Genomic DNA, 24600 nt, shown 5'->3' with positions numbered 1-24600 from the left:
GATAATGATAAAGGTGACCCCCACGGAGGGAAACATTCAGGGCATATTTACGGGGTGTAAGTCAGGAGCCAGGTGGGAGCTTACCTCTTCTTCTCATCGTTAAACCATTATTAAAGCAGGCTAAAAATTGGTTGCAATCTCTTAACTTACCATATTGCTAATGTGTCCCAAAGGAAGTAATTTTTCAGAGATGGCTGTCATGAGGGCAAGGCTAGAAACTCTGTTTTAATCAAAAATTTATTTTCAAATACTGAATGTTTTACAGTTACTATAAACCAGGAATAGCTTCTCACACTGTTAAAATTGAGATTGCCCTTCTGAATAGAATGCTTGACAAATATGATTGCAACTCTATATCTAAGATAGTATAAGATTTTGCAGAGTAAACATTCAATTACAAAATGTCTGATCCAACTTTCAGGTTGCAGAAGGAAAATATGGTGAAGGGTACTTTAATTATGAATAAGTAGATAAAATGACTGAATGAAAAAAATTGGCAAATTAATCTGAACCTGGAATATGTAAAAGGGGTGAGTGTGTTATATTTTAGAAAACGAAGACTAAAGAAGACCTCTGGAGGAAGACTAGATTTGGATTAGATCATAAATCTACATAGCCAGCATTATTTCTTTTAGGAATTTCCCCACAATACTTCATATTAGCATTTTTTCCAGTTGGAAGATTCAGAGGATTGATCTCTTGTATTATAAATCTTTCACCTCAAGATTGCTGGTTACAAACCAAACCCAGATAAACAGAGAGCAATAATCACTGCTGTCTACGGGTGGCTGAGGTTTAATTAATTAACAGTAGAGCAGAATTTGTGTCCTATGGGAAATTCTGTTATTTTGCTATTTGTTTTTGTCCAAGATTGGGGTGAACAGTTGAAATAGACTTTTTCACAGAGCATAAAGATCTGAAAATTTTTAATTTGGAAATGTCAAAATAGTTTGTTTCATTTTTCAGGTCAATGTCAATCTGTGTCTTCCTGAATCACAAGGTTCCACATGAGAGTTGTAGTTTTGGGTCCCTTGTGTGCCTATTCTCCTGTATGGGCCCAATTCCCTGGCTAAACCACATCTTCCATGATACACCACAGTCTCTCCCTATCCCATGATGTACCATGACAGCTCAAGTGGATGCAGAGATTAATGTTATTCTGACCTGAAATGTTTCAGGCTGACAAATCAAACTGAAATATTGCATTTCAGGTTGACTCAGAGTGAAAAAGTTTCATTTCAGTTTTCCCAGTAGAAAATTCTGCTTACGTTTTCCAGGGAAACCCCATTTTCTGAAAATAAATGTTTTTGTTTTTTTTTCAAAAATTTTCAGCCAGCCCTAGTTAATGGTCTAGGTCTCTGGTGGACACAGGCATGTGATGCTAAAGTACTCCCTCATCGCTAGAAGTGGGCCATTTAAGGCAGAGATAAGGGGATCCACTTGCACTATTGTTCCTATGCTTTACCTATTCTGTGCTTAAACTGAAATAGCTCCAGACTCTCAGTCTAGCACTTTTCTGACAATTATATTAACTTTAAAAACTAGAAAAACAATTCTATATAAAATGAGTTTCACACTGAGGGCTTGTCTACATTACCCTCAGGATAGATGGGCAGTGATCGATCCAGCAGGGGTTGATTTATCGCATCTTGACATGATAAATCGACCGCTGAGTGCTCTCCCGTCAACTCCACCGGAGCAAGAAGCGCAGGTGGAGTCTATGGGAGAGCATCAGCCGTCGACTCACTGCAGTGAAGACACCGCGGGGAGATCTAAGTATGTCAGCTTAGTTACTAAGTTGCATAACTTAGATCGATCCCACCCCCAGTGTAGACTAGGCCTCAATTTCTTGATTGAAGCTCTCTCTTATTTACGTTAAGTATGTAGGATGATTACATATTTTTTTTACTGAATTTAGGCAGCAATTTTCACTGCAGTTTAAGTGATCTCTTCAGATGAAAAACAAATCTGGCTGGTTTATGAATATTTGTATGCCAGCCAAAGCCTCTGAGTGTTACAAAAATATTTCAGAATATTATTTATTTTGTATTGTTTTTAAATATTTTTTTCCATGCCAGCATGAACCTGACTTAATAAATGTTTGGCAGTTGGCATGGAAAAAAGCCTGTTCTATTGCAATTAGAGTCACTCAATATTATTAATATATGTTGGCTCCCAAACACTTCATGCAGAGCTCTTCAATTAATTTTTTTTAAAAGAACTTCAGAAATAAAATGGGAGTTTATTGGGAGATAAATATTGTGTGAAACCTCTGCAGTTGCCCCAATGGCATATAGATCTTGGAGAACCAGACGAAGAGGCAGCTGATATGACAGAACCACCTGCCACCCCCCAAAATTTTCAGTTTTGGTGAGTCTGAGTCTCACTTCTGAGGAATTTGGATTGGAGGCTATACTGTACTAGTATGCTGTGGAACCCTTTGTTGATGTATTAAAATTAAGATTTAAAGAAGAATTATAATAAATCTTAAAAAAGGGAATATTTGCCACTCCTTACGAGGGGAGAAATCTGGGGAGAGATGGTTGATGCCAAATATTTTTGAATGCTGGATGCATCAGTGGGGTTCTGGTAGGTGCCCTTAGGAAAACAGAACACACATTTGTGTACATTCAATACCCCTTTTGGGAGACAGTGTTTCTACAGACTGTTTGGGTTGTGTTCAGCACCCAAAGTCTTTCTCCGGAAAATACGTGTTTTTGATGGTAGGGAGGGTGCTAAAGTTTACAAATGCCATTTTCTTTTGGGGAGTAACATTAGAAGAGCATAACTAGAGCATGACTGGGCAACTCTAGAAAGATCAAGAACTGCTAGTCAAAAGCTAAACAAACAAAAAAAGGTAAATTCTGTGCAATGGACGAGACTTAACATAGCAAAGAGAACAGGCAGATCACAGAAAGGTGAGGACATCACCAACATGCTAGCCCAACAGACAAGGAAGGGGTACAAGGATTCCTGGGAATGGTGAACTATATAGGGAAACTTGTGCCTAATTTAGCTCCCAAACCAGCAACCTGAGAGTGCTACTATGCAAAGATGTCCAATGGACATCGGATGCTAATCTTTACAAAGAGTTTGATAAGCTGAGGGAATTAATTAAAGAGGCCCCGGTGCTGAGGCATTATGACAGTAATCACAAAACTAAGTTGTCCATGGATACCTGCAAGGAAGGTACCGGCACAGGCCTCTTACAATAGTGTAGTCAAAACTGGAGAACCGTGGCTTCTATATCATGGGTGCTAACAAAAACTGAGTGTCACAGATTCAAATAGAGGAGGCAGCTTTGGCTTTAGTACAAGGTGTAAAAAGCTTCATGTCTTTATTTATGGGGCACCTGTGTTAGATTAAACTAATCAAAAACCATTTATTACCATTGCCTGGCAACTACTCCTCTGAGAATATATACATTATTTTTTCATCTGCAAGTGAATGATTTGCAGATAAAATACAAACCTGGGGGTGATGTGGTAGTTGCAGATATACTCTCTAGAGCATTTGACAAAAGTCCAGAGCTAGACATTGCACATGTCAACTCAAGTAAAAAACTTGTCCAGTCTCAGACAAAACTTGGGCTGTGATTGCCAGAGCAACAGTTCAGGATGAGAATTAGCATTAATCACTTTCTGCAGTTAGCATGATCCCCAGCCCTTATCACAAATTCAGGAGGGAGCTCAGTCCTGGGTGGGATTTTGTTTAAAGATACCAGGATGGTGATCCTTAATGTGTTACTGAAAAGTATTAAATAGTATATAAGAAGATAATTTAGGGACTGAAAATGCCTAAAGAAGGGCCAATGAGGCTTCATTCTAGCCTCAGATGAACAGTAACATTGAGGAAGTTGTCAAAGCTTCTCATAGATGCTAAAAATATAGACCAAGTCAAGATAAAGAGCCCATATTGGTGGCACACGAAAAATTGCCTCCCTGGAGCAAAGTAGGCATAAATTTGTTTGCTGACTGGAAAAAGCCCCATATACTTGTCCTAAACTATTGTTCTTACTTCCCTGAGACAGATGGACAGGTGATTATGCATGCCAAATCTATTTTTGCTAGAAATGGCATACTTGACATCATAGTGTCTGACAGTGGGCTGCAGTTTAGTGGGCATGAGTTTAAGCAGTTTGTAGCAATGTTTGGGTTTAGACCTGTAACCAGTAGTCCCCATAAATCCCCAGTCCAACTAGTTGGTGGGAAATGGTTTTAATAATAAAGCTGCTGCAGAAAAAGGCTGAAGAATCAGACTCTGATCCATACTTAGCACTGTTAAGTTATAGGATGGCACCATGAAACATGGTTTATCACCTGCAGATACTTTGTTTCTCAGAAAACCAAGAAGCAGAATCCCTGTAATTATAGAATCCCTGTAATGATTGAACTGGGGATTTGCAGACAGATGAAAAGACAGATGAAGCCAGACAAAAAAACAAAAGCAGTGTGATTCGGGGTCCTTGGAGCTACTATTATTTTGTGAACATGACACTGCACATCTGTGATTGAAATCAATGGTTGCAAATGGCAGAGGAGTTGCATGAGGTTGCTGGAGGGTGGTATGAGGTTGTCACCTCAGACAGGCACACATTGAGGAGGAAGAGTGGCACTTTCTCCAACTTCCAGAAGATGGGTAGATAAGGGACACTGAGTTTGCCTTTTTTCCTGAGAAGGTCTCAGTTAGGCAACAACCATAACAGGTTAAGACAACCCACCACCAGGATAGAACACTGCCAAAACACACGGACTCTCTGTGTCCTGACAACAGCAGTAATGATTAAGGGAGACCTAGAAGTCCAAGTTACAGTGCCAAGCACCTCAGAGATTGACATTATTAGTAAATTTAGTTAGGAGGTGGGTTATAAGTTTTTGGTGTTGTGTTAGATTATTATTGTTTAGGTTTTGGCTGGGAAAGGAAGATGTATCATTGGGAAACTGTACCTTTCAGTGGTTTATTGTCCCAGACAGAAAGTCTGGAGAGAGGCTCTGCAGAAGCCAAGTTCTGTAATTGTCAAGGCCAGGGCATGGGCAGCCTGGCTTAGGGGTTAGCATTGGGCGTGGGCTAAGGGGACAGGTGCCTATTACCAGGAACCAGGCCCGTTGGAATGCCAGGAGATCAGAGTTGAGTGACAAACGATAGGGTAGGTATTAGGAGTCACTTATCATGAGTCAGAACACCAGGAGATCAGAATCAGAAGGCAGGAACCCGTAAACACCAGACCAGTGGTCTATGGCAGGATGAAGATCAGTTATACAAACAGCTTTCTGTTTCCTCCTCTGGCTTAAATAGGGGCTGTGGACCAATCAGGAGCCTTGGAACTCTAACAATCAGAATATAGGGGCAGGACTTATGCCCCAATTTGACTTCATGGACCCCAGTGCCAGCTGCTGTCTGTGAGTTTCCAGGTGGAGGATTGGAGTGTGATGACCCCCATGGACCTGAGTATGAAACCCATGGGGCCTTTCAGTTATGCAGGGACATTTGGAATGGCATCATTGAATAAAGAGGATGTCTTTCAAGCATTTTTGGCCCATAGTGATTATTGAACACTACAGTCTGGAAGGTGTAGGATTCCTAGGCCTGGGGTAGTATGCGTGGTGGGCTGCCAAGGAGCTAGGTGGGTGAGCTGGCAGGAAACCCTGCCTGGCTTCTGTTGGAGTGTCATCAAAAATCAACCTGTCTCCACAAAATATTTTGATTTGAACAAATTGGCAAATTCTGACAAATATTTTGTTGGACTTTTTCTGACCAGCTGTAATTATAAGTAAACAACACAAACAAGAAACACTTTGGTAGGAAAGTGATAGAGAACGGCACTGGACAATTGGAGGAAGGTCTAACTGGGTACTGTATAGAGGGGAAGGTTGCCTACACAGTAGCATCCCATTGCATGGGCATCTGCCCACTCCTTTAAGGCTGCTACTTGGAATCTTAGCTCCATGGAGTCAAGTGTTAACTAGGAGACAGAGGATGTAGTCAGGAAACAGTCCCTCTATGTTGTTTTTCTTTTCTGGGGGCAGCTCAGAGCAGAGATGATAATCTCTATGGCTTGGCAAACTATGGAGAAAGTATTGTGGGCAGCAGGTGAAAAGAAAACCAGTGGCAGCGTGGCAGGGTAGACTGCCATGCTATCTGTGGTGTGTGTAGTTTGGGAAAAACATGTACTGAGTTCCACAAAACCCAGGGGTCACTCAATGAAATTAATAGACAGCATATTTAAAACAAACATAAGGAACTACTTCTTCACACAATGCACAATCAACCTGTGGAACTTATTGCTAGGGGATGTTGTGAAGACCAAAACTACAACTAGATTAAAAAAAAAGAATTAGATAAGTTCATGAAGGATAGGTCTATTAATGGCTATTAGCCAAGATGGTCAGGGATGCAACCCCATGCTCTGGGTGTCTCTAAACCTCTGACTGACAGAAGCTTTGACTAGATGATAGGAGATGGATGACTCAATAATTGCCCTATACTGTTCATTCCCTGTGAAGCATCTGGCACTGGCCACTGTTGAGAGTCAGGATAGTGGGCTAGATAAAACATTGGTCTCACCCAGTATGGCTGTTATATTCTCATGTTTTATTTTCCCCCATAGATCCTCAATCTCTAAAAGATGTCTAGGCCCCTCCTCAGCATTCCATTCTGCCTCCAACCCTTCCTCTTGGAGGGGACAATGTGACAAGTAGTGACTTGAAGGCCATACGTGATATGGGTCAGTGATTCCCTGATACATCTGGGGACCTGTGTGAAATGAATCTGTCTCAGATGTGGATCTTAATGTATGCCTCTGGCCGTGGTATCCCATTGCTGGGAGAGATTTTTGTCATGGAACAAAAATCCAATGTAGAAATGTGTAGAAAATGAACTATTGAGATAATTTTGATCTTTGTGGCTACCAAGGTTTTCATAGCATTGTAACTGGTGGTTCTATTATATTTAAACGTGAGTGAGCAGTCTAATTCTGTGTGTCCCTCTGCACCTTTTCTGTATTCCCCTGTTTTTGGATGCCTATTTTATTTTTGTGTGTTCTCACTTCACCATTTATAAAAGAATGGTATTTTCTAAATTCATAAAAGGGAAATGATTAAGCTGTAATATCTTTAAAACACTAAACCGTTAAAGACAAATTAACTAGAGGTTTAGTGTGTACTGGAAACTTATCTGGATGATTCCACTATCATTTGATTTAATGCAGTAAAACCTTCTTAAGTGCCGCTCAAGGGGGTAATAAAAGTAGTTTGCTTAACAAAGGTGGTCGTCTAATAAAGTCTGAGCAGAATAAATCCCATTACATCTGCAGATATTTTGGGGCAGTCTCTTAAGACACAATGTTGCCTAATAAGAGTGGTCTCTTGTACTGGTTTCACTGTAGTTGTCTAGAATCAACTATAAACCAAATAAACTAAATGAAAAGTGGTTTCTAATTTATGTACTTCTTAGTTATTTTTATGTTCACTTCTTAGCCTATGTCTAAACAGAAAATTTTAGTGAAGATATTTTAAAAATAACTAGTTCTGTCTCATTTCATGTTAATTTAGCAGCGATACACTAAACTGTGGCTCAAATTGTGTTCCCAGTGTTGGGCCCCTAAGTTTGAAAAAAGTGGCCAGTATTCTGAAAAGGAGGAAGGTGATCATTTACTTATAATGCTCTAGATCCAAGGATTCTGAAGGCAGGAAGCTGAGTTATGACTATCTAATGTCCTCTGTTTTATTTCAGAAAATGTAGACACATGTACCAGGGTGTCTCACTGCAGAGATGGTGTTCTGACCTGATAAAGAAGTGACCTCAACACAAAGTGAGCAGTTCAGCATCAATAGTTATTTTGGGTCTTACAGAAGTTTGTTCTCCCATGAAAAAGTTCTGATCATCTGATAGTACTGGAATCACAATACCTGCTGGGATTCACAATGTGCCCAAATTCATGTTACCTAGGTTTGTTTGTTTTTAACTATAGTTCCATAGAGAAAGAATGCAGACAAAGGTGACATTTTCCACTGTTCAGGGACACTGATTCATGCTGAGGAAAGAATAGGAATAAAGACATGAGTCATGCAGTTAACTTGTGCATCACTGAATTCTTCATTTATACCCATTTCTGCAAAAGGATGCACATGGATAAGGGGTTTGTTCCACGTATTCTTTTTCAGAAACAGCCTTCTTTTAGTTTAGGCAGTGCACTCATGTATTGGGGTTCTGGCTTCTTCTGGTGATTTAGCAGTCACACAGGAGAACAATGATATGCACATTTCAGTTGTGGCTTTGTTTCAATTTGATGATGATTCTAAAAGAGCCTCCTGCTGCTGTATCCCCTGAGGAGGAATAGGTGACACCTTCTCCAACTTCCAGAAGAGAGGGAGATAAGAGGCACTGAGTTTGACATTTTGCCTCAGAAGGTCTCAGTTAGTCAACTAAGGCAACAGGTTAAGACACCTGAGCCCCAGGACATAACACTCCCAGAATTTATGGACTCACTGGGTCCTGAGAACAGCAGTACTGACATTTCAGGGGAGACCTACAAGCCCAAGGGACAGCGCAAGGCACCTTAGATGTTAATTGAACATTGTTAGTAAGTTTAGTTAGTAGGCTGGTTATGAGGTTTTGGATTTGTGTGATAGAATCATAGAGGACTAGGATTGGAAGAGATCTCAGGAGGTCATCTAGTCCAACCCTCTGCTCAAAGCAGGATGAACACCAACTAAATCATCCCAGCCAGGGCTTTGTCAAGCCGGGCCTTAAAAACCTCTAAGGATGGAGATTCCACCACCTCCCTAGGTAACCCATTCCAACTTCACCACCCTCCTAGTGAAATAGTGTTTCCTAATATCCAACCTAGACCTCCCTTACTGCAACTTGAGACCGTTGCTTCTTGTTCTGTCATCTGCCACCACTGAGAACAGCCAAGCTCCATTCCCTTGATTAAGCATAATTGAGCTTTGGCAATTTTTCTTTTCCTCTTTCTTGGACTGCTGGGTGTTTTGCATGCTCACATGGGTTATCCACTGGAGGTTAGCACAGTAGGTTATTTTGTTGCCTGATGCCTGTACACCCGGGGTGGCCAAACTTTTCTGACAGGCTGGCTGCACAGTGATTTACAGATTAAAGCTCTGGTCTGCAACTGTTCCAGCAAGGCTGCTGTTCTCTCTTGCTGACACATTGCACTGCTTTAAGCTGCAGAGTCTTTGCTTAGCCTTTCAGTCCCATTATAGTTCTTATCCCACATTTCCTTTTGGTGCAAAATGCTCCATTTCTTTTTTTTGTGATGGGACAGAGGCAGGAGAGTGAACCTAAGTAACTTGTGAAAATGACAGGAACAAATAGAAGCAGGTGACTGTGGCCTAGCTGTCTTGAAGAGAGGCTGCATGTGAGCATTTCTAATGCAGTGTGGTATACAAAGCTAGGCCAGATGTGGTCCCTAAGTGAGAGCTTGGCCACCCATGAAGTATTCTCACACAGGTGTTGTTAAAGGAACATATCAGTGTTTTTCTGTCAAAGGTTGCATAGATGGATAAATGCTTTGTTTTGGTTTACCAATTAAAATGAACCAATATTAAAGAAATATGTGTGAGCACTACCGAGTTCCTGTGGATCTGGATAACTCTGAGCTTCATGGAGGAAGCCATGTTCCTGTGAAAAAGGTGAAGTTAGTGGAAAATTTCTCTACCATTAATTTCAAAGGCCATGCTTTTCTATAATTTCAGTCCATATTTAACAGTCATGAGTAAATGTAGCTTGTTTTTAATGAACTTTATTTTGATTACTTATTAGATAGACAAGGTCTGGGATTTGTATGTATGATTGGGTACCCAATTCATTCAGTACCTAAAGTTAACTTATCTTTAACCTTCTTGTCTGAGTTTTCCTACCATGAGGATAATAATACACACCGGCCTATTGGGAGGACTAATTAGTTATTTTTTTGTAAAGTTCTGTACTGTAAAAGTGATGAGTACTGTTGTTAAATCAGTTCACCCAGATTTTCATTGTGTAACAAAAAGAAAAAGTTTCTGATAGTGCCATCTTCTGTTGTTCTAATTTAAAAAATGATTAATTTTTAAAAATGAAATGTTGTAAGCTAGTATGTGTGGTAGTCACTTTTGGTAACTTAAGAAAAGGGCCAATGATATTGAAAAGTAACAGAGAATTATAAGTAGCAGTTTACTAAAGACAGCAAACATCTACTGCACTGTGATGTAGCTCCTCAAAGAAATTTTTATCTTAAGTGAATTAAGGAAGGGTGAACTGATTTAGAAAAACAAACAAACCCAATCTGCTGTTCTAAAGTGTTTGTGGACCAATTCTAAGCCTTTTTCAAATGTTTGCATTGATTCAGAGTTGTTTCTTTATTTTATTTCGCTCTGTTCCCCCTGTTTGGTTGTCTTGTACTGCTCTGGTGGTCTTATGTTGGTGGCCACATAACATCCACCACCAAGTCTGTGAGTCTGTCTCTGCCTCTTTAGTGCTCCTGCTGAGCTCCCCTGCTTTTTTAGTTTCATTAGTAACCCTGCAGAGGCTGCAATAAAGTGGTTAAACTATTTAAACATTAGCAATAGACTATCCAATTTTTTGGAAGTACCTTCCCACCCAAACACACAAGAAACAACCAAAACCTTTCCTTTGGCCTAAAGGATACAAGGTAAATAATATACCTTCCTCACAAGTTTGAAAGAAAAATTGCTCTGAACCATGAGATTACAGGGTGACTAGAAACACAGGCAGTGGAGGCCTAAGGCCCTAGTCCTGTGAACACTTACTCACATGCTTATCTTTAAGCATTGGAGTCAGTGGACAATTCACATGCTTAATGTTTCAGGTGCACTCAAGTTAGGGTGACCAGATGTCCTGCTTTTCTAGGGACAGTCCCAATATTTGGGGCTTTGTCTTATTTAGGTGCCAATTACTCCCCACCCCCGTCCCAATTTTTCCCCCTTGCTATTTGGTCACCCTAACTTGAGTGCTTTTTGCTGAATCAAGGCCTAGGAAGTAACCTGCTGGAACTGATCAATCGCCCATCTAGCTCTTGTCTCAGAGAGTGACCAATGTTAAGTGACTCAGATAGTTGGTCAGGAATTTTTCAGTGCAGCATTTCCTCTTTGGAAAATACCAATTCATCAAAACAAAAACTTTTTGTAGAAATGTTATCCATTTCAAAAAAATTTCATTGGAAGGCTTGCCAAGTCCAGGATGAAATTTCTTTTCAAAAGCAGACAGAGAGGGACAATTCCTAGAATAACCAGTTTTCCAGTAGTCAGAGCACTTACCTGGGATATGGGGGACTTGAATCTGGGTCTCCCACATCTCCGGTATATGCCCTAACCACTGAGCTACTGGCTTTTCTAGAGTGGGTTGTTCTCTGTTTTTTTCATTAAAAATTTTGAAAGGACTCAGTTTTATTTCACTGTGGAACAAAATTAAATGCCAACATCCCAAGGTTTTCGCAAGATGGAATTTTTGTTTTCCAGCCAGCCATAGTGCAACCCCCTAATTTAGGTTGAGTATGGTGCGATGCTTTATCTACCTCATAAGGAATATATGTACCTGGCCCCAAATGATGACTGTTGCATGCCCTGAAGCATGCAGACACATATCTGTCTAATGACTTCTGGGCATCTTAAAGAAGTGACTTTCCCCATTAATGTGATTTGGGTGCCATCATGATTACTTCTATTCTGTGAATATTAATCAATGTATTGGTTTTAATAAATGGGCAAAGATTTATCTGAAAGTCCACATTAGAAAAGAAGAAACAGAAGCTAGTTGGTAGGTCTGACAGTAATAAAGAGCAAATCCAGAGCCCACTAGAATAGATGGAGGCTATTGATTTCTGCAAGGGAGCCTGTAGAATTTTTAATCAACTTTAAAAAAAAATCTTCTTGTCATCATGGTAAAATTGCCTGTCAATAGTAGTTTAAGATTAGGATTAAAAGACTTCAAGAAATCTTTAACTTTAACAGAAATACCAGAAGGACAATAAACAAAATCGTAAGTGATTAACAGGCTAGGAGTCAAAGCTACTGAAAATATAATAGATTTACATTTTCTGTTAGGAATGATAATGTGAGGAAGGGCAGACTTTGATCTAAGGCCAGAAGCCACCAATAGGATATTTCTAGCCACTTTGATGTGAGTACTGGACTACAGATTTCAGAAATCTGTGTGGTTTCGATCAACCAAATTTCAAAAGAGCCAAAACAGGTGGTGGTGGGAAATGTGCTATCTATAAAAGACAGTCACAAAAATACTTTAGCCAGATAACATTAATGGCCTCAATTAAACCCATAAAAGCCAATAAATGTAGAAAGAAACTGCAACCTTAACCAACTTGTTGAGTCCAACACAGGGGTCGGCAACCTTTCAGAAGTGGTGTGCCGAGTCGTCATTTATTCATTCTAATATAAGGTTTCGTGTGCCGGTAATACATTTTAACCTTTTTAGAAGGTCTCTTTCTATAAGTCTATAATATATAACTAAACTATTGTTGTATGTAAAGTAAATAAGATTTTTAAAATGTTTAAGAAGATTCATTTAAAATTAAAATTAAAATGCAGAGCCCCCTGGACTAGTGGCCAGGACCCAGGCAGTGTGAGTGCCACTGAAAATCAGCTCGTGGGCTGCCTTCGGCACATGTGGCATAGGTTGCCTACCCCTGGTCCAACACATGGTCTGCAGGAATGCTCCCTGAATGCAAGAAGAAAATAACATGCTATTGAGACCATCAAGATCAAGGCAGTTTTAGCTTGCTCCAGCTGACCAAAATCTTTGCCCATCCAGTTAAACAAACTTGAGCCTTTCTCCCCTCTCCCCTTTTCTCTTCTGCCTCCGTTTCAGTGGAGGGATCGGCCCCACCTGTCCATATTGAAACTTCCTCCTCTAGTGCCAAAACCCTGCCTTGGGGATTGCCTGGGAATGCTGGGCAGTCTGGGGCTGTTTCTACAGAGAACTCCAGAGGTATGACATTTAAAAGGATGCAGTTGCAGCCACAACAATTGTGTCACTTTCTATTGCTGCTGCTGAGGGAAAGATGTGTGGAGCCCTCTCCCCAGAGACAACTGCTACCATTCGGAGGGAAGGGAAGAGCTTCTCCACAACCAAGGTAATGGCAAGGAGCATTATTATCAGGATGTGGCCTATCTCAGAGGTTCAGATAAGCATCTACATTTATGGATACTTAACTGAACCTCCTAAGATTCTCCCCTCAGCAAACTAGATATCATGTATTTTAACTGACTTTTACATATTATTATTATTAATATATTGCCACAGCCTCTGACCTTTTATGAATTAACAGTATGATTTGTGTATAATGGATCCATTGCATTGAATATGTCAGTGGTTCTCAATCTATTTATCATTGTGGGCCGCAGGTTGAGAATCACAGCATGCCCCGCTCCCCCTCCCAAATTCCCCCTCCACAGACCCCTATGCCCAGTGCTTCCTGCCCAGAGACCCCTCCACAAAGTGGGGCCAGGAGTGGAGCCCTGGGCAGGGAGCTGGATGGCAGGGACCTCGGATCTTGCTTTGCGGGGCTGGGCAGCAGCCCGACACTAGATCCGACCACGTGGCAGCTGCTATTCCTGCCCGACCCTGCAGCCGCTATGCTGACCCCATACTCCGACCCTGTGGGGCAGCCCCTGGGCCCTCTGCAGTGCTAGCTGACTGGCAGCCCTGGATCCCGGTCCTTCTGCAGGGCCGGCTGGCTGGCAGCTCCAGACCCCGTGGCACTGGGTGGTCAGGCAACCGGGAATTCAGATCCCGTGTGGCCTGGTGACCTTTAGCGCACAGCTGGACTGCAGCTGTGTGCTAATTGGGCTGTGAGTTGAGAACTGCTGGAATATATAGTAAAAAGAATACTGAAAAGTACTGCAGTATTGTGGTTACTGGGCAGTTTTAAACTTTAAAGATTTGGGCCATTTTCATTTTTCTGCAGCTACCAGAAAAGATTAAAGACTAGCAACTTTCCAAATGTTTGGAACTGATTTTCTATATTAGTTATATTTCCAGGTAAGTTTATGTGCGGTATTGTTATATACAACTAAAGTACAGTGATGTTCTATTGATGTATTGGAGAATGTCATTGAGAAGCTATGCAGGTGTAATTTAAAGTACACTACTGTACATTGATGTTCACACCTCAACTGCTAGAAGAAGGCCTCATCGTCCCTGATTAAACTAACCTCATTATCTCTAGACCGATTCTTGCCTGCATACTTATACCTGCCTCTGGAAATTTCCACTACATGCATCTGACGAAGTGGGCATTCACCCACGAAAGCTTATGCTCCAATACTTCTGTTAGTCTGTAAGGTGCCACAGGACTCTTTGTCGCTTTTTACAGGTCCAAACTAACACAGCTACCCTCTGATACTGTACATTAGAAAGTCAAATCAATTTGATCATTGATGGAAACTTTTCATGCCAAGTTATAGGCCATAGAGGATTTTTGTGACCAAGTTACAAACCACTCAGAATTATTTATAATCAGAGATACCCACTAACTAGAGTGCTATTTACAGATACCAAAGTAAACAAGTTTTTTATCAGAATCCATGATGTTAATATGTCAACTGATGCTGCTGAATTCCTTTGTTTGATACTGTGTATAAATGGCTCAAAGCAGAACTGTCATTCTGGTTATACTCAACTGCTGGAACCAGTTCCTTATTTGATTGCTATGGAGATAAGTGATCTGATACTGTGGAGCAAAGTGACATAGCATTAAAATACTCAGTGAGCAACCAAAAAGGTTTTAGTTATTCTTGTAGTGCTGAACAAACCTCTGAGGGCTAGGGATAAACATCCAAGAATATGGATGCTTATCTGAACTTCTCCTAACCTCTTTGGTCTGGGAATCTTGTAACAAGTTTTCTCATGAGAATTTTAGTACTTCCAGGTTTCAGCTCTGTCAGAAATACCATGGGAATAGCTTCTCTGACAGTTATTTGATACTTCCACTTCCACTTGAAATGAGAAAATGTGAAGAAGTGTGAATTTTTTGTTTGTTTCCATTAACTAAACTATTAAAAACCGCTCAATTTGGATTAAACTTAACTCATGTTTTTTTATTATTATCACTAATTGTTATGCAGTTTTTAAAGATCCCCATCCATGCAGTATTGGGGTGGAGGGGCTTGCACCAGGTTCAGAAAATTTTTATTTTCTCCAAGCTAGTTAGTCAGTTCCTAATAGTGTTTCCCTATAACTGTCTGTGAAACTTTAAATGATAAATGCAACAGCATAAAATCACTTCTATTGGATTTTATATTTGTAACTGGTTCATGGAACTTCTTTAGCTTGTGAGTTTATTTGAAAGACAATTTAACAGCCCTACTGATATAGCTGGCATGACACAGCACTTTGCTGGAAGGACTTCAGTGGGTTGCAGTGGGCTTTGTTTCAAGCTTTGTAAGAGGTGAATTTTAAACTTCAAAGACTAGATTTAGCATTGGCAAGATTATCCTACTTACTTCACCTGCAAGTACTTCAAACCTAGCAGTGAGGGTTGATGTAATTCCTACAGGTTAAGGTTGGGGAAGATGGAACTGTTGGCAATGAGATTATAGTATCAGCCAGTCAGTACTGTCTGGTGGTGTGACTATAGACCTAAAAAATACATGTTTTGGTAGCAGGGGCAGTACTGTACCATTTGGAGGTAGTTTAAGGCTTGTTTACATAGGGAAATAGACCAGAATACTTATTCTGCAATACATATTCCACACTAGCTCTCTCTGGGGACACTCTTATTCCTCATTAAGAGTGCTGAATTAAGCTAAAATGCAAAAAGGCACTCTGAGGGTATGTCTGCACTGCAAAAAAGAAAGAAAGAGTGTTCTTAACTCAGGTTAACTAACCCACACGAGCTAAATTGGGTTAAAATAGCAAGGAAGACATAGCATCTCTTCTTTTAACTCAGGTTAGCAACTCTAGTTCAACCCAGGTTCCCTATAAGCTTTAACTTGAGCAGCTACTCTGAGTTAAAAGTAGAGTGGCCTTGTTTTACTGCTGTTTTAGCTAACATGGGTTAGCTAACCTGAATTAAGAAAACAATTTATTTTCAATGTGGACATATCCCTGGAACAGAATAAGTGTGTCCACACAGGGAGTTAGTGCAGAATATCTATTATGCTTTAAATGTACACCCGAGATTATTATGCAATAGTTTTCCCATGTAGACAAATTCCTATACAAATTGCCACAGCGTGACTGGCCTTCCTTGACTCTTGCACAATGGGCTCATTTGGCCTCATCGCTATACTCCATTTTTTTTAATTGTGAGGTTTATCTTCCTAACTTCTAATTTTTGCAAGTTTATATGAATTTGCAGTAATTAGGGCAAGATGTACAATACAAAGTGCAGTAGTCATTTCTTTCTGTTTAGCTGCTGTGCTGTGCTGTGCAGATTTTTAAGCTACAAAAGGAGACCACCCCTGATATGTGGACCAAAAATAAGCTTCTAATTTGAAACATTTCTTTATGTAAGTTGACAGCTTGAGGTTCCTACCAGAGCAGTATTTCCCAATGCGAAGTGGCTTAGCTCTGCTACCTTATCAAATTCCAAAAGACAATTAGGGCTTTTGTGGGCTGGAATAATTCTGAAAAGCACTAAAAAGAGAACAGTTGTTTAGTAGCATTAAAATAAAAAAGAGCTTTTAATTGTCTTATTTTCAGTTAGAAGAAGCTGTCTGTCTTCTGCCACACTTCAAACAAGCACGTGTTTTCATCCTCTTAAAGCAGCATGTATGAAGTAGTTCACTCAGATGGTGCACTTCTTAGGGCATCTTACCACACAACTACACGGAAAGCTGAAGTTTATTTTCAGTGGCTCTTTGACAATCAATCTATGAAAAGAATTTTTCATTTTGTTTATGTACAAAGACCTTTTTCTGAAAAGTTGGTGAATTTTGTTTCTCAGCTGAACTAAAATCCACAATTTTGGTTCTTCCTTTCCCATCCTGCAGAGAATGGCTGCTCCTCCTGTAGGTTATCCAGTACGAGCCTGAAAAAGATTAAGATGGTCTGCAGGGAGATATTTCATCAGAATTTATTACTGTTGCAACCACCATAAAGGCTTTTATTTAAGTCTGCCTTTTGTGTTAAAATCCATGAAAATTGTTAATACAAATTGGAAACGTTATAGACGTTCTTCATGGAATTTTCCAGGAGCGGACACAGTGACCCAACGATTCAGCAGATGGCAACCCAGCTAACTTGCCTTTAGCTTTTTGACGTTTTGTTGACAAATTGTTTGTTTATGAGCTGAATTCTATGGTTACTTTTTATTTGTTGTGGATCACCAAAGTTACATGGTCCCAGATTGTAGGTATCTTTGACAAATCTTTGCAGTCCTCGCTCAACAGGAGAAAAACAAGAAACTTTCCACATCCAAAAGAAGCCAGACCACAAAATGGAACTTTCCCTAACTGAGCTGCCACTAACCCTAATCCAAGCCATAAAAATCTGAACCTCATTGAAGCCTCAACACTCCCAAATAAATAAGCCATGCAGTGTGCCCTAGTAGTAAACAAATTTAGGCTATTTCAGACCATGTTTAGGGAGTGAATTCCAAAGTTAAAGGATTATCTGAGAGAATGCCCTGCAATTTAGATTATAAACTCTTTAGGACAGGGACTGTCTTTGTTCTGTGTTTGTGCCTAGCACAGTGGGAGCTTGGTCCATGACTGGGGCTCCTAGTGCTATGGTAATAAAAGTAAATATTAATAATAATAATAATAATAATAGCAGAGTATCAGACCTGAATACCTCTGAATTTAGCCTGTTTTTCACTTTCACCTCCTCCTTTTCTTCCAAAATGTTTGGGAAGTCATCAGCAGCCTGTCATAGAGCACACTCAGCAGCTATGGAACCATGTTTCCAAGGCAAGCACTAACATAAATCCTTCCATCAGCAGCATCTGGCTTTCTGATTGGTTATATGAATGGCAGTCCAGCTGGTTTTAGTGGCTTGTTAATATCAGGGTACTTATGTTGACTGGATTGTCCCATCTTCCAGAATGCCTTATATCTGTTGTCATGGTCTTGATTCTAAAGATGTACTATGGAAAAAAAAATCTAGATACTTCTGAATATAATGGTGGTACCTGCCTAATTTTGAGTACAATGGGCTTTTGACTACCCAGACAGCCCTTATTCACTAATGATAGGTCATGTAGTTTGAATTTCAAATGTGAACTGGTCCTGAAGGAGGTTAGTTTAAGTTCAGGTTTCCTTTTGTTTAGAAGCTGCATCGTTTTCCCACAGGCTCCATATAGCTAGCACTCTGAAGAGAGCTGCCTGAGGACAAAAGGAAACACAACATAAAATATAAACTGTTCAAAAGTGTTTTTTTTTGTTTTTTTTGTTTGTTTTAAAGAAATCCCTGCAATTAGATACACTGAAGTGCGGGCTATGTTTTCACATATTAGCACGTAAACTGCATTTGCATAATTGGTTGTCAGTGGCAGTTGCACATACATGAAAGCAGAATTTGGCCCAAATTACACAGGGAAAGAAAGTGTTGTATATTTTCTTGGTTTTGCTTGACATTTCAGTAAAGCGCAATAGTCACTCATTTCATTTCTGATTATTCAAGCTAACGTTCCTTAGTAAGCAACAGAAACCCCCAAAATGGCAATATGAGGCAGAGTATGGTCTGTTTGCTTCCATGTCTTTAAAGTGCTGAGTCCATGATAATAACTCATGCTGCTGCTCTGCTCAATAGTGGTGAGATGTTGGCCTCATGAAGACTAGCATGGTGTCATTGCTAGCTATCAGCTGTGGAAAAGTCATATTATTGAATAAAAGTGTTGGCAGATGGGTAGCCTCCAATTATACTTCAACTGGCCTCCCCATCTGATATGCAGATTCCGTATCAGTCTATCATGTAATGTTGTACACCCAAGGCTATCTGCTGTCTTTCCTGTGCCAAGTGTAGTATTATGAGCTGAAAGTTAAGTCAAGCAAATGCACACAACACAAAAGAGGCTGCATTACCTGTAAAAATTCTGTTTTTTTCTCTTTCAAAAAGTTGATAGAAATAATGACCATAGTGCAAGATATTTTCTTGGAATTATTGACATGCCTGATCACTAGCTCTCCCCAGTCAGTCATTAATCCCCAGAAAGTACTCTACACCACAATTGTAATTGGATAAATAATAAGCTATGATGATCTTGTAACTGATTGTGGCCCATCATTATACATGCCATCTGCAAGGAGTATACCCTTTGCAACTGGTTCACTGTCACATCTCACCACTGTTCGCAAACACAATAGTACAGATGTGTTAAAGCCAATGGTAGCAGCAGGTGTTCAGCACCTGTGAAAATCATGCCATTTTCATTTCAGTGCCTAAATATAAATTTAGAAATTTAAGCACTCAGGTTTGAAAATGTTGGTCTATATGGTTAGTCACAGAAATGTATTCCATTGCACTTTCCTCTGTAGTTCATGCAACATGCCTGTCATTTAAATAAGGCATCATCTGGATTTGGGAGAATATCAGAGAAAGGCAAACAAACTGCACATACTTAAGATTTTTATCAGGGCCCTGGTAGAAGCTCTACCAAGTGAGCCAAAGGGAGCCTCCTCTCAGCTGTGCTAGAAGGAGCTGGTAAGCTTGTCTCAGCTGGCCGTCACTCTGTTTAACAATATAGTAAGAGCAGGGAAGCATTATAGTACTCACTATAATTTCCCATCTTTGATCATTAATGGTTTCCTGTAGGATAACCAAAATATTGAAAATCATTTAGTAGAGGCTCTGATCTTACTCTAAGAATGTTCTCATAAATAGGGTTGCAGTCTGTGTCTTCCTCCTTTCCTCTTAAGATGATACCAAATGTAACAATTCTCTTTTTTGCCTGCTCAGGTTAGTACTCTACGAGTCTGCGCTAACTCTTGTTTGTTTTTACTGGATTCTGTATACCATGCAGGATTCTTATATTGTCAGAAAACAGGCTTTTATTGCACTGGATAAATATCATAAACCCATTAATAGTTATACCTTTTGTATTCCCTAGGCTCTGTCAGTGTAAAGAAAAACAGAAGCAGACAGTATAAGACAGTTATAAAAAGGTTAGTGTGGCTAAGAGTAGTGTTTTATAATACAAAGGCACATGCCCATTAACAATCGTCTGGGCAATAGATAATAGTCTGGGCAATTGAAACAACACACTTGTAGAAATTTTTTAAAAGTAAGTTTACATACTGGCTTTCATTTAACTTATCAGCTAAAACACAATCCAACATGTACCCCTAACTTGTACTTAAGTATGTAAAGAAGCTTGTTCTGATCAGGGGCGGCTCTAGCCATTTCGCCGCCCCAAGCACGGCGGCACGCTGCGGGGGGCGCTCTGCCGGTCGCCAGTCCCGCGGCTCCAGTGGACCTCCCAAAGACGTGCCTGTGGAGGGTTCGCTGGTCCCATGGCTCCGGTGGACCTCCCGCAGGCGTGCCTGCGGATGCTCCACCGAAGCCGCAGGACCAGCGGACCCTCCGCAGGCATGCCTGCGAGAGGTCCATCGGAGCTGCCTGCTGCCCTCCCGGCGACCGGCAGAGCGCCCCTCGTGGCATGCCGCCCCAAGCACGCGCTTGGCGTGCTGGGGCCTGGAGCTGCCCCTGGTTCTGATATAAAAAACCTTTTAAATGATAGAGAAAAGAAATACATCGCTGCATTTATGAAGCAACTGTGTAGGATCTGTACAATCTGGCAAGGTGTTAAGCATCCTTTACTACCACTGACTTCAATGGAGGTCAAAGAGACGCAGTACCTTGAAGGATTGGTCCCTTAGTACAGTGGTTCTCAACCAGGGATACTCAGAGATCCTCCAGGGGGTATATCAACTCATCTAGATAGTTGCCTAGTTTTACAACAAGCTATATAAAAAGTCCTATCAAAGTCAGTATAAACTAAAATTTCATATAGACAATGATGTGTTTATACTGCTCTGTATACTATACACTGAAATGTAAGTACAATATTTGTATTCCAATTGATTTATTTTATATGGTAAACATGAGAAAGTAAGCAATTTTTCAGTAATAGTGTGCTGTGATACTTTTGTATTTTTATGTCTGATTTTATAAGCAAGTAGTTTTTGAGAGGTGAAACTTGCGGGTACATAAGACAAATCAAACTCTTGAAAGGGGTACAGTGATCTGGAAAGGTTAGTACACAGGTCTTACATGGTAAATATTTACTCCTTTTCATGTAGATATAGACGTACCCCAGTCAGTTTTTCCCTCATTGAAATTAATTGCTTATTTATGGGATACAACTTTAATATGCCCAAACTGCTCCCCTTTTTTGGCACTACAAAACTGTCAGTCTTTCTGAAGTAGCATAGTGAGCCGAATACTATCTTTGAGAGGAAATGGGAGGAGTCATCACACTCCACCTTTATTGGAAAATCACCTCCATCAAGCAAGGGATTTTTGTTAGTCTTTATAGTGATCACTTAAGAGGTTTCAACTGTGACATCGTGCCTGGCTGTCTAGGGCCCCAAGCAGCCATTCTAACAGCTGGGAATAGCCAAAGTTCAATCGCATTCCAGCCATAACTCCTTTTGCACAGCCCCAGGAAGTGAATGGTGGAGACCTGCTATATTGGGTTTGATATTTCATGGAGTACCCGCTTACTATTTAATTTTTTGTGGTGCCAGAAGATTTCACTGTTAAATCCCAACCAACCAATTTTTTTCCCCTGGTCAATTGAAAACATATATACATCTTATAACATCCACACACAAACATATATATATCCTATGTTCCCTAAAGAATTGCATGACTCCTATGAAGATTGTACAAATTCTCTTCTGGAGAGATGATTTTAATCAGCATATTACATGTAGCCTTCCAAAACTTGAAGTATTACAATAAATGAATGGTCTGAATTAGAGTGGCTGGATAGTGCATTGTCCTACTTGTTGACATAAATTCTTCTGGAAGAAGCAGAGATTTCTTTGACAGATGATTCATCATTTTTGTAGTCACTCTCTTGTGGCCACTTTGTATGAAAAATTTCCATTTTGCGAAGCATTTGCTAAGCATTGCATCTTTGGTTTTAGAGTACACACTGCATTCCTTTTGACTTTAAGGGACCTTCATACAACATCCAACATTCTGTTAAAGGTTATGTTACCATAACACAGAGAGAAAGCACTTTCCATTCATGTTTATTATTGCTCTGACTGAGATATTGTTATAAACTTACTACTCATGAAAGTGAAACATAGTTCACTTAATACTATAACATACAAGTTAATGAAACAGTTTCTTTGGCTTACTTTTAAAGAACTTGATGTCTTTATGACCCATATGTATTCAAACTCAAACAATACGGCCAAGACTAAGAATTATTTGTAATTATACACCTTGTTTTAGAATTATACAGACATTTTAAAGACATGTTCATCCCAAAGCTATTACAGAGCCTATGATGCTATTTCCAAAGTTAGGGCCAACTTTTGCACACTTCACTGATGTGACTATCCAATTCACATCAGAGGGGTGACTTGTCCATTTTATATCATCAAACAAGTGCCACACGCAAACTTCACTGCATTTAACCACAGTATTGAGGGAATCACAAGTCACTATTCAACATCAGTTGTTTCAAACTGAAAGCCTATTTAATTAATCATTTTTCATGTAATTTCTGCTGATTAATGAACATCCAACCCAAATGTTGTTAGGTACTATAGTAAGTAAGGCCCGGGTTCTACTCCCATTGGCTCTCAAATATTGACTTCAATGCCAGCTGAAGCAGGTCCCTGGCTAAGTTACTCCGTCGCCCGTTTGCATTTTGTTGGTACCCATATGCATCAAGTTTTTCATTATTCATGGCCCATGTCTAAATGAGTCACGTTGTTGATGTTTGGGGATTTGTAGCCATGTGCCTGTGACAACATTATGTAGAACTGGACCACATATGAAATTTGAAGAAGTATTATCAAGTGAGATAAAGTATATAACTTGAATTTTGAGCATCCCATGATTCCAGGTGGAATTGATTTGTCCTTAAATCAGAATTGAACTTACTAGTGTAAATTCTGATGTTTTTATTACACCTGACATGACAATTGTAGGCGCTGACATCCAGACACCTATTTTAGAACTATAAAGATCTACATAATTGTCAGCTTCTTTTCCACTCCCTAGTTATTCATGTTTTAATGATCCATAGGTACTTCCTATGGGCAACATTCAATGCTGTGACTCCTTTCTTTGTAGCCTATATGCCTGATGGCTCTACAGAAACTGTAGTAGCAGATACAGAGAGTAAAATGTAGGGGAGTAGTATCAATGCCTGTGCAGTTAAGAAATAAATTTCAGACACAGATTCAACTGTCAAGGCATATGTGCCAAGAAAATACAAACTACAGTTCAGTGTGCCCCAGGAGTCTGTAGGTGAAGTTGCTGTAGAAAAAAGGAAGTCCTGAGAAAGATGCTTATGGTGTAGACTATATGTGAGACTCTGAAGCTTTACTTGGCAATCTGGAGAACTTTATAAGGAGAGAGTTTGTTTGAATTCAGCCACCCTTATAACCAGCGTGGTGGGCGTTACAACAAATGTTGTATTCTCTTTCATTTAGACAACTATGTCTTCAGTTCTAAATCAGTCATCTGAGTTAATATGAGAGGTGGAGGTTTCCAAGTGATACCAATCACACCCTGATAGTCAGATAGCTTTCTTTTTTAGGGATCCCTCTTTCAATCCAGAGAAAATCTCTTGGGAAGTCACTCCTAATCATGAAGGGCCACTGAAAAAATGGAAATCTGACCTCTTTTCCTTCTAGCTGTGGGTCTAGAGTGACTGATGGCACTTCTGTGTCCACAGTCAACTAAGAAACATCAATACCAGGTTAGCTATGGAGATACCCTTTATCCCAGGGAGAACATATATCCTAGTTACTTATTTTCTCCACTAGAACTGTATTAGTTCTGCTAGCACTTTCTCTGAAAGGGAATGAAAACCTCTGAAGGTGCTCAAAGAAAAGATTAGACAAATTCAGATTTTACCATCCTCACTTAGGCAACACTTCTGTTAGCATGAGTAAGGACTCTAGGATCATTATTACCTCTGTCCATCTCATTCTTTCCTGATGGAGGGAGGAGGTGGTGGTGGTGGTTTTGTTTGTTTGTTTGTTTTTTGTGAAAACAGGTCGGATAACTCAGTGTAAAATAATTCAAAATATCAGCTCATGTTAATCCAGAAATGGTATGCACACAGATCCAGGCTAGGAAACCAAATTGATAAAACAAAGCTTATATTTATTTATTTATTTATTTATTATTCAACAGGCCTTAACTGTAGTTCTCTCACCATGGAAAAACAATACAAACCAACCCCTCCACCTTCAAATCAGAACCTTTTTCATAGATGCTGTAGTGGCCATTGTACTACAAAATAGTAGAACAATAGAAACAAATTTTCCTCTTTAAACTGATTTATTTTTTGTACATATTCTGTTTATGGAGCTGTGCTGTCTTATGAATTATATTGTGATTTGGCATGCTTGAAAGTGCATCCATTTAGTATAATACATTATCCTAAAACACGGTTCACAAATGTTTTCAGAGTGTGGATCACATATTTAT

General features: G+C 39.9%; 1 long non-coding RNA gene across 1 annotated transcript in view; it reads left to right on the top strand.

The window, feature by feature from the left end:
* LOC123372052 overlaps positions 1-7973 on the top strand; it is a 228038-nt gene extending 220065 nt beyond the window's left edge. Inside the window, exon 3 of the long non-coding RNA XR_006580068.1 lies at positions 7732-7973. This is a non-coding gene — a long non-coding RNA (uncharacterized LOC123372052). The remainder of the gene's footprint in view (positions 1-7731) is intronic.
* Positions 7974-24600: the final 16627 nt, after the last annotated feature.

The sequence above is a fragment of the Mauremys mutica genome, chromosome 5 (assembly GCF_020497125.1).
Source record: "Mauremys mutica isolate MM-2020 ecotype Southern chromosome 5, ASM2049712v1, whole genome shotgun sequence".
Classification (NCBI taxonomy): Eukaryota; Metazoa; Chordata; order Testudines; family Geoemydidae; genus Mauremys; species Mauremys mutica.
The sequence above is the reverse complement of the archived record's forward strand: the minus strand, read 5'-3'. Positions and strand labels throughout refer to the sequence as shown.